Here is an 11306-nt window from a genome sequence, read left to right on the forward strand (position 1 = left end):
TAAATATGCCTCCCCTCATTTCTTCTGAAGATGACTAAACAGAAAAGCATTTGTATGGCTTGGTCATAAGCCACAGCCTGCAGGAGAGACGCTGTAATCTTTTGATCACAGTGTCCACATGACCATCACACACCTGAAGTGAAATCATAAGCAGAAGGGGGAGAAAAACATTCACAACATCATTTTTAATTTTTCATAAACAGATCGGCTTCATTTTGAGGCTGCAGTGTTTGGCTCTCTCTATATGGCTGAATGGATAGAGGCAGAGAGGCTAAAACCCCTCTGTGTGCCATATAAACCCATGGGCAGCATGCCAAACTAGCCCCGCTCTACAGCTCTTCAGATGTCCCCACAGACCCAACATTCAGTCGAAAACTCTCTCCGTGAAATCAATCATAAACAGGAAGGTAGACACTGCCTAAAACCATTGCAAGAACATAATTGAATGACAATCTATAAACATTAGTACTACATGAGCATCAGTGGGCTGATCCTTTATTACAACAGAAAAAAAAAACATCAGCTGCAAATGTGCAATTTTTAACTAAAGGATGCCATATCAACAAGTAGTCAGTAAAACTACTGATTGAAATATAACAAACCTTACGTAAACAAAGCTTGCTTAATTTTAAGGTGATAATGTAGGTTACAGCTCAGTAGACTTGAGAAGTTTGAGCCTTTTTTAACTATTTATTATAAGAACAAGTCTTCTGAATCAGAAATGTGTCGCAGTTTTTCTGAAGTAAACAGAAGTATGTGATTTCTTTCCATTATTTTGAAGTAAATGCTCTTTTTTTAATCTCCTGCACTTGCATTCACAGCTTCTGTAAACTGGTTTTATTTAGACATGATATTGTACATTTAGCAGTGATACATTTTTGCCGTGCTACAGTTAAGATTATAGTCCTTAAATCCAGAAGACAATTAGCATTTTCTGTTTTACAGTGCAACATTATAATCATTACCAAATCATTATGTACCCTATACATACTCTAATTGTTATTTTCTACAGAAGGACTACAACTACTACAAGTTTATGAATTGATATATTTGATGAAACAGACAACCACTGTGGTTCTTTTGTAGAAACTTGTCAGCAACTTACATTTTAAAGCACACAATGGTTTCGAAACAAAATGTGTAACATTAACCACAACTCCTATGTTTTACATATGAACCCAAGAACACTATTCTAAAAAACCCATAAGAAATTCACCAGTCTTACAAATTGATTATCAAACAAGTATATAATCCATGATTGCCTGTGGCTTTGTAATACAGCTGACTGAAGTCATGAGTGGATGTGACATTATTCTAACAGTCCAGTTATCTGCATCATGACCACCCATTTGGGGACCGAAGCAAATGACACGCAGGGTGAACTTGATGTGACACATTATGCACACTCTCCAGAAGCCCTTGATTTCCCAGCACCACTCTGATAATTTGGTTTAATTAAATTTGCTCTGTTTACGTGAACGAGTCAGACACTTCCTCAACAGGAAGCAAATTCTATTTGAGCAGCATGGAGCGAGTGAGTGCAGTCAACAAAACAACAATCAAATGTACCTCCCTGTTATCCTGAGAAAATTGCAATTACCCCCTCGTTCGATAACAGAGTGCGACAAGATCAGACAAGCCCTGTTGTGTCTGAGACTGGCCAAACATGTCTGATGACAGTTAACGCTGTCAGCTTCACGTAAAAAAAAAATGATCGAAGTGGAGAATCGACATTCCAGAGTTACAACTTATCGACACAGCATTCAAGAGAAATTGGCCAAATCCATTTGGTGATTCAGGAGTAAAACAACTGACTAGAGCGGCTTCTCTTAATTGAATGTGTTTTGTGTCATTAATGAGTTTTAAATTGGTGTGTCACGCAGACACTGCAGTTCTTCTCATGGAAAAACATGCTAGGCTCTCTAGTAATAATGTGTGTTACAATGGAATGTTTGTACAAAAAGTCACAATGACCTTACAGTTCGAGAATCAAAAATGTTACCATTTCACAATCTAGAAAATAAAATGATATCTAGACAACATTGCACATGATAAACAGCAATAAATATCACTTATCCCACTTGAGTTTTGGGTAAATTAAAACATGTTCAATAAATGTTTCACTATATTAAGCCAGTTAGGTTTGCTTTGCAGGGTGATTCTTCAGTTAGAAGCACTTTTGATTTTAAATATAGAAAAAGCAAACAAGTTTCATTTTAAATGTGCATAATTACAAAGAATTTGAAGTAAAACACTTATAGTTTTGGTAATATAATAAAGCTACTCTGAGATCTGATGATATTTCCCACACTCGAACTGTCACACTGCTGTCCTCATCACTTCTCATTTCCTATCAGAACTAAATGTAAGTGTTTTGGAGAAACTCAATAGTTCTCTAAAATGCTTGCCATGATGGTACGCAAAAGCAGTTTTTGGTATTATGATTATTCACAATAAAAAAAAAGTTAAGAAAATGAAAATACAAAAATCTCATTTACACTTTTTATAAATATAAAATAGAAGCTAAACAGTTTGAATAGTGATTAAAACAAAACACAAAATAGTTTAAATCCATTTTTAAACTAGAATGACTGTTTTTTTAATCCTCATAGTGCAAAAGAAAGTTCCCCTTAGTGAAGAATAATCCAGTTAATGTAAAACTATGAATATACTTTTGTTTATTTAGTGCTTGAATACTCATCCTTCTGTGTTTCAGCATTACTATGGGATAATGTAGGATGCAAAACTGTTTCATCAAAACATCTCATCAAGGATATCTCGAGGAATCATTTCAGCTCTTGTTGGTATGCTGTTCTCAGAAACATTATCATCAGGAAGCTGATGATAGTTTTTGAATAAGTCCTTTTAATTTGCATACTCATGTGTTCATGTGAGTCAAAACAATTTTAGCATTACATTTTACATTACCACAACATTAACCAACAGTTCTCCCATGATATATTAATGAACAAAACATCCATTAGTTTGAGAGAAGTGTCTGCATTTTCTCAATATGATAGCTCTTCCAGTTTCCTTGACTACAAATAAACTTGGTTCACTGACATTTCAATGACTGACCTACCTGCACAAGTATGTTCTCTACAGTCACTGAATCAAAGCAGCTCAGATGTTTGCATCCTGGATGTTTGTTCCTTAATGAGCATTAGCAGAACAACTGGTTTGATTCAATTTACCCACACTGAACATCAGATCTCATCTCTTATGTATCTTAGCAACCAGCACTGAACAATATCATTAAAGCAATAGTTCACCCAAAAATGAACATTTGCTGAAAGTTTACTCATCTTCAGGTCATCCAAGATGTAGATGAGTTTGTTTCTTCATCAGAAAAGATTTGCAGTACATCACTTGCTCACTAATGGCCCCTTTGCAGTGAATGGGTGCCGTCAGAATGAGTGACCAAACAGCTGATAAGAACATCACAATAACCCACAAGTAATCCACAAAACTCCAGTCCATTAAATTAATATCTTGTGAAGTGAAAAGCCAATTTTTTTTTTTTTTTTGTATTCATCATTAAGGCGTTTAAATTCTTACTTTTGGCCAAAATACTACTCCTTAATCCACAATAACGCTTCCTCCAGTGAAAATGTTAATCCCCTGATGTCTACTCGCATCAAAATCCACCCACATATTTTTTTGAGCTGTTTTGGACTGTTTTCATTGTATTATTTATCTTCTGATTCAAATGAGACAACTTTCTCACTGGAGAAGCAATATTCTATAATCTATGGATGGATGATTCATATTATAGATGGAAACAGCAGTTTAAAGTTAGCAATGTTTTAAGGATGGATTTGTTTCTAACACACATTAATTGGACTGGAGTTGTGTGGATTACTTGTGGATTATTGTTATGTTTTAATCAGCTGTTTTGACTCTGATTCTGATGGCACCCATTCACTGCAGAGGATCCATTGGTGATGCTACATTTCTCCAAATCTGTTTAGATGAAGAAACAAACTCATCTACATGTGGGAGAGAGAGAGTACATTTTTTAGCAAATATATTTTTTTTGGTGAACAATTCCTTTAATCCCAATAAAAATGTACAGAATATCCAATTACGCATTGGGGATTATATTCCATTAGGTCACAGCAACCCCATTGTAACCCAAAAGCCCCATTTGACAGGATTTAGCACAACCCCCGGCCCCTACAGAACAGAACCACAGCTGTAGAAACATCCATGAATCCAATCAAATGTTTCTCAATAGTAAAAACAGCTTCAGACTTCACAGCTCAAACTAGTTCTGTTCCATTAAAGATTCAAACCCTTTGAGGGAAACTTCACACTCTTTTACTCCCACCTTTTCTTTTGACATTTATGAGCTAAACTCCATGAAGCGCCAGAGCCATGCTAACCGACATATCCTGAATTCAAAAGCCCCTTTTCCACTTGTGCTCATTTGCATTGGTTTTGAGAAACAGCTCCAAGGCCAGAACAGAGTCCAAAGTTCCAACAATAAAAAAATTTCTGACATTGCTTTGTTGTGCCAAGGCATGAAATCTGAATTCTGCTATACAATAATCCGTCTGGGGAAACTCCAGTGTATAGGACAGGTGCAAACAGAGTAAAACCTGCCACTGCTGCAGAGCTGAGAGTGCCAGCAGTGGAACGGAGCCTGAAGCTACGCTCAGCCAACCAGGAAAACACTATCTGTCTAATAAACATGTGAGGCAGGGCTTCTGTCCCGAGTGTTTGACCTCAATCCAACTGTTTTTCTGTCTAGATGCCTCTTAGATGCTGGGAAACCGAAGGATTTAAACAATACATTGTGATTCTACACTTAAACCTGCTACGCTGTCTGCATTCATAGCTGTAATGCCACTTTATGTCGCAATGGGCTTTATTTTGTGCTGAGAGGGTACATTTACAGTGCACTGATATTTACAGACTTGCTGACTTTCAGATAACCATCTGCCAGATAATCTATGTAATGATGAGTTATGTGTGATATGTTTTTAGACTTTGTCTTCTCGTGGGCATTACCTTTAGCACTTTTCTGACCAGGAAATGTAAAGTTTATAGATCAGTTGTATAAAGTGAGCATGCGGAAAAAAGATCTCTCTATTTGTTTAAGATAAAGTGGAAGAACCCTAAAATGTCCAGTGCTTGTTACTTTAGCAAAGGTATTCATATATGTCTGACATTTAATTTAAACAAGTTACTTATTACTTATTACACAAATCAAAGTCCCTCATCTGCCTTTTGATCAAATCATAAAAGTATGAATACAGTATGACGTGATGCTCATTCGTTTTGACCAGACTTTTGATGAACAATGAACATGTTCAAAGTCATTTTGACACTTTGTGGGGCTTGTGTGTGTGTGTATATATATATATATATATATATATATATATATATATATATATATATATAAATCCCACAAAGTGTCAAAATTACTATATATATAAAAAAATAAATAAATAAATAAATATATATATATATATATCTAAGTATTTATTATATAAATATTTATATATATATATGTTTGTAATTTTCTTCAAGTCTTTTTAAGTGTAGTATATTCTTTTAGAATTGTTTAAAAATATATTTTAATATCATGAAAATATAAATACGATTTTTATATTAAAAAAATATACATATATTTTAAAGTGTAAACTCCTCAGTGTAAATATTGTGTTTGATTTGTAATTCCATATTTTATTACCTTTTTTAAATGCCACATTCTGGTCACATAAAACTAGCAACGCTACAGGATTAATAATACTAATACTAATACTACTAATACTAATAATAAAAAAATAGAAAGACAATGATTAAATAAGGTTATAAAAATGATTTTCCAATTATTTAAAAAATTGCAGTTTAAAAAAAATTACAATATAAACGTTTTTTATAATTACCTTGGAAAATTTGACAACTTACACAAATGTGAAACATATCATGTATTGAACGGTAGCTATTTAGTACCTTGCTTTTCAGAGCCATTACATCAAAATGATAATAAAAAGTATGTTGATGCAGTATCTCAAATATGGACAAATTATTTTATATACATAGGTAAGAGAAGATTTCATGTATGGAACTGTGGCTCTTACTGTCTTTAGATTATGGTTTACATGTTGGATTAGTTCTTGTTTAAGGTAAATCACATGTTAGTTGTGTTTAAATATTCCATGTCTCATATACAGGAGCACAACTGAGAGATCAACAGATGACTCGCGTCTGTGTAATGACATATTTAAACTGTTTATCCAGACTCATACCATCAATACCATTCCGTTACATTCCTCTTTTCCCTCAGTCGGTATGCAGGGAATTTGTCGTATAAATAAGCAGCACGTCTGTCCTCTCTCACGCGCGCCACACAGAATACACGAGAGAAGTTCACAGTCCTAACGGGCTCATTCTCAATACAGACATTTCTCTCTCTTCACAACTTTTCCAGTCATGTAGGCTAATGTCCGGGTGGGCTGTTATTCAAGGACCACTTACCTCAGACGACCATCCGTGGATCAGCTGTTCCTCCGCTCTCGATGTTTATGTGATCAGCGCAGGTTCGGTGGACTCACATCAGCTCTCAAACAGCATGCCGTGCTTACAAACGATCGCAGAGGACACAGTGTCAGTGAGGCTGAGCTGCAGTGCGCACTGCGATGTGTACCACACACACACCGTACCGGTCCGGTGCTGCTGTGACTCTGTGGCCGCGATCCTCCGCTACTCTTCTCAGATGCAGATGCAGAGGGGTGGAGAGACAGATCCCAGCAGCGCAGTGTGTCACGGGAGCTGTAGTTCTGCGCGTGTGGCTACCGCAACAAAGCAGCGCGAGTGGGTGTGTTCAGGGCTGCTTTCAGTTTGTGCTGTGTGGATGGCATGTGAAAATAAATCAACAGGGCTATGTAAAAAAAAAAAAAAAAAAAACATATATATATATAATATGGTGTTTTAGAGCAAGGATCTTCAACCCTTGTTGCCATTTTTATTTTTTCAAATTAAGGGGTGCATTTTATAGGAATATTTGAAAAATTCCTAAACAGTTATACTCAATCTTTGGCGTTCCAGAGTGAATTTGGAGACATTTTGCATCACATAATAACTCATTCAACAATGGATTCATTATGGGTGCCATCAGGATGAGAGTCCAAACAGCTGATAAAAACACATCACAATAATCCATTAAAACTTGCTTCTGGCTAAAATATGAGTTCATAATCCATAATAACACAGTGAGAAAAGTTATCATTTAGAATCTGTTTAGTGCATTTTTTCTCTCCTGATTCAGATGAAACTTTATAGAGGGTTCATATTTTGGTATTTTGAAACTGTTAAAACATCTTGATAGATTTGTAGCTTTCAAACAGATGGTCATCGTTGGACTGGAGTCTCATTCTGACGGCACCCATTCACTGCAGAGGATCAATTTCTGAGCAAATTAATGTAATGTTTATTAGGATAACCTGAGGGTGATCCCCTGCATTTTCAGAAAATTTTGATTTTTTTGGTGAACTATTTCTTTAATAATGCGTGTAGTTCCATATTAATATATTTTCACATTTAATTATGATGCTTACGCTGAAAGGCCATTAAAATAATCTTTATTGATATATAGTCTACAAAGTAATTACAAAATTACTTTGTAGACTAGTAAATACAAATAAAGTAAATACAAAGTAAAATATGTTAATGTGAGAAGGACAGAGAAACATTCCTGGAAATTATCTTTAGTTTTAGTTTTAAAACTAACTTTAGTTTTACAATAACGTTATATTGTAACTTAAAATTGTAGTTTATTTCATATTGTGTATATGCTAAATAAAAATTAATATGTATAGAATTGCAGGATAGTATTGGATTATAGATTAACAATAACAACAACAATCATAGCAAAATGAATAAAACATTCTTTAATCAGTGCCTGCTTTCTAAACACAGTACCCAATGCTTGGTGTCTAAATTCCTGGGAAGCGTCCAAGTTTATACTTAGAACAAGAAACAATGACAGCAATACCAAAATAACCTTTAGCATGCATTATAAAATGCTGACCCCTCCCTTGAGCGTTCTGCCTTATTGTTTGTACCTCTGTGCTTGTAGCTTTTTTTATTTTGGATGAAATGGTGGCAGGAGTATTCATTGTCATTGTTTCAGTAAGGAAAGATAAACTTGTTTTTAGAAAGGGCTTGATAGGAAGTTCACCCTTCAAGCTCATGTCTAAATATAGATCTAATGTACGATCACAACTGTGTGCTTAGTTGTTCATCAGAAGCATGAGAGTATGTGAGTGACAAAACATTTTTGACACCATCAGAAATATTTGTCTTACGTTAGGTCTATACTTCAGAAATTTAGCTCAGCTCAGATGTTCTTCAGCGTGATACAGCTATAACTACCCATCTGTGTCAGAAATAGCTACAACTGTGTTTTTGTGCTTGTCATATAGGCAGGGCATTCGATTTCAACTCTTCCATGTTTCTTACAACATCTCAAATTAAGGGAGTGTACAAAATGTCACAATAAGAGTATGTTTTTAAAAGGCAATGATTAATGTCACATAGTTGCCAAAGGCTGTAGTGTATATATATATACAGTTCATTTATTTCAGTAATTCAAGAGAAAGTGTGAAACTTGTGTATTAAATAAATTCAGTGCACACAGACTAAAGTCGTTTAATTCTTTGGTTCTTTGAATTGTGATGATTTTGGCTCACATTTAACAAAAACCCACCAGTTCACTATCTCAACAAATTAGAATGCTTCATAAGACCAATAATAATAATAATAAACATTTTTAGTGAATTGTTGGCCTTCTGGAAAGTATGTTCATTTACTTTACATGTACTTAGTACTTGGTAGGTGCTCCTTTTGCTTTACTGCTTCAATTCAGCGTGGCATGGAGGTGATCAGTTTATGGCACTGCTGAGGTGGTCTGGAAGCCCAGGTTGCTTTGACAGTGGCCTTCAGCTCATCTGCATTGTTTGGTCTCTTGTTTCTCATTTTCCTCTTGACAATAGCCCATAGATTCTCTCTGGGGTTCAGGTCTGGTGAGTTTGCTGGCCAGTCAAGCACACCAACACCATGGTCATTTAACCAACTTTTGTAGTGTGGGCAGGTGCCAAATCCTGCTGGAAAATGAAATCAGCTTCTTTAAAAAGCTGGTCAGCAGAAGGAAGCATGGAGTGCTCCAAGATTTCTTGGTAAACAGGTGCAGTGACTTTGGTTTTTAAAAAACACAATGGACCAACCCCAGCAGATGACATTGCACCCCAAATCATCACAAATGTAGAAACTGAACAATGGACTTCAAGCAACTAGGGCTATGAGCTTCTCCACCCTTCCTCCAGACTATAGGACCTTGGTTTCCAAATGAAATACAAGACTTGCTCTCATCTGAAAAAAAGGACTTTGGACAAATGGCAACAGTCCAGTTCTTCTTCTCCATAGCCCAGTTAAGATGCCTCTGACATTGTCTGTGGTTCAGGAGTGGCTTAACAAGAGGAATATGACAACTGTAGCCAAATTCCTTGACACGTCTGTATGCCTTGACCCCAGCCTCAGTCCATTCCTTGTGAAATTCACTCAAATTATTATTATTTTGCTTGAAAATCCTCATAAAGCTGCGGTTCTCTCGTTTGGTTGTGCATCTTTTTCTACCACACTTTTCCCTTCAACTCAACTTTCTGTTAACATGCTTGGATACAGCACTATGTGAACAGCCAGCTTCTTTGGCAATCAATGTTTGTGGCTTACCCTTCTTGTGAAGGGTGACTATGATTGTCTTCTGGACATCTGTCAGATCAGTCTTCCTCATGATTGTGTAGCCTAGTGAACCAAACTGAGAGAACATTTTGAAGGTTCAGGAAACTATTGCAGGTGTTTTGAGTTGATTAGCTGATTGACATGTCACCATATTCTTATTTGTTGAGATAGTAAATTGGTGGGTTTTTTTTTTTTAATGTGAACCAAAATTATCACAATTTAAAGAGCCAAAGACTTAAGCTACTTCAGTCTGTGTGCACTGAATTTATTTAATACATGAGTTTCACATTTTTAGTTGAATTACTGAAATAAAATAACTTTTCCATGATATCCTAATTTATTGAGATGCACCTGTATGTATGTATATATCAAGATGATTTTCATATATATATATATATATATATATATATATATATATATATATATATATATATATATATATATATATATATATATATATATCATCTTGATAATATAAATCATCTTGATAACATGGGCAGTTTGTTTGATATTTGACATAATGACTTGATTTACATGATTTCTTCTTGAAAGTGCATTTGAACAAATTAACATTAATGACTGTGCACAGATTATGCTTGGGTGTGTGAAGGAAGATATAGCAAGATGCGTTTATGGCAATAAACTGAAAATGATGTGAAAGGTTACCTTGGAGTGGCTTACTAAGTAATACAGTATCCACTTGCGCCATCTACTGGATGAGTTTCATCATTTGTCAATAATATATTTTGCACGCAGATCTCAAAAAAAAAAAAAAAAAGAAAATACACATAACGTGTAATATATTCATAACTTTAAATAGTAACTTTTTCTTTTTTTGTGATATTTATTTGCAACAATTTATTTATTTTATTTCAGTACACTAATGACAATGACTCCCAGAGGTTCAGATAATTTAATTAAACCAATTTAAAGCATTTGACGTAACAGGCAAAGCTGATTTTAAAAAGAAAGTGCAGATACTTAATTACAATTACATTTTAAATTATATTTTATCAATTAATTATTTGTATAAATATTGACATAAAATGAGAATGAACGAATATATAAATAAAATTAATTAATTAATCAAAGCATGGGCTTATATTTCAGAGCTTAAATTGTATGTATGTTCTGCTTGGGAAAAACAATTGCTTCGACGAAAATGATGTGTTTTTTTAATATAAATATTGACAATTAAAAATGAACAAATTAATGAATGAAAGAAAGTGTGTGATCAAAGTCTGTTTCAGCTTTAAAATGTTGCTTGGGAAAAAATCAATTTCTTTGGTAACAGTGAATATATGAAATATGAAATTACTGAATTTTTATAAAGATTGCATTATGTAAGATTTTTAAATAAATACATGTGAAAGAGCATGGACTAAAAGTCTTTTTAATCTTAAAATTGTATGTTCTGTTTTGGTGGGGATCAGTTGCTTCGGTGAAAACTACTCCCCTTTAAAACAATGCTTTTTTCATAGTTTTTCATAGTTTTAATTGCACATTTTATTCATTTTGATATCGCACTTTTTTTACGCTTTCGTATTTTACGCTGACAA

At 34.5% G+C, this 11306-nt stretch overlaps 1 protein-coding gene across 1 annotated transcript in view; it reads right to left on the bottom strand.

The window, feature by feature from the left end:
* Positions 1–6773, bottom strand: part of LOC127979465 (phosphoprotein associated with glycosphingolipid-enriched microdomains 1) — a 52167-nt gene extending 45394 nt beyond the window's left edge. Inside the window, exon 1 of the mRNA XM_052584947.1 lies at positions 6487–6773. The gene's annotated coding sequence lies outside the window, so the exon portion shown is untranslated. The remainder of the gene's footprint in view (positions 1–6486) is intronic.
* Positions 6774–11306: the final 4533 nt, after the last annotated feature.

This window comes from Carassius gibelio, chromosome B19 (genome assembly GCF_023724105.1).
Source record: "Carassius gibelio isolate Cgi1373 ecotype wild population from Czech Republic chromosome B19, carGib1.2-hapl.c, whole genome shotgun sequence".
NCBI lineage: Eukaryota > Metazoa > Chordata > Actinopteri > Cypriniformes > Cyprinidae > Carassius > Carassius gibelio.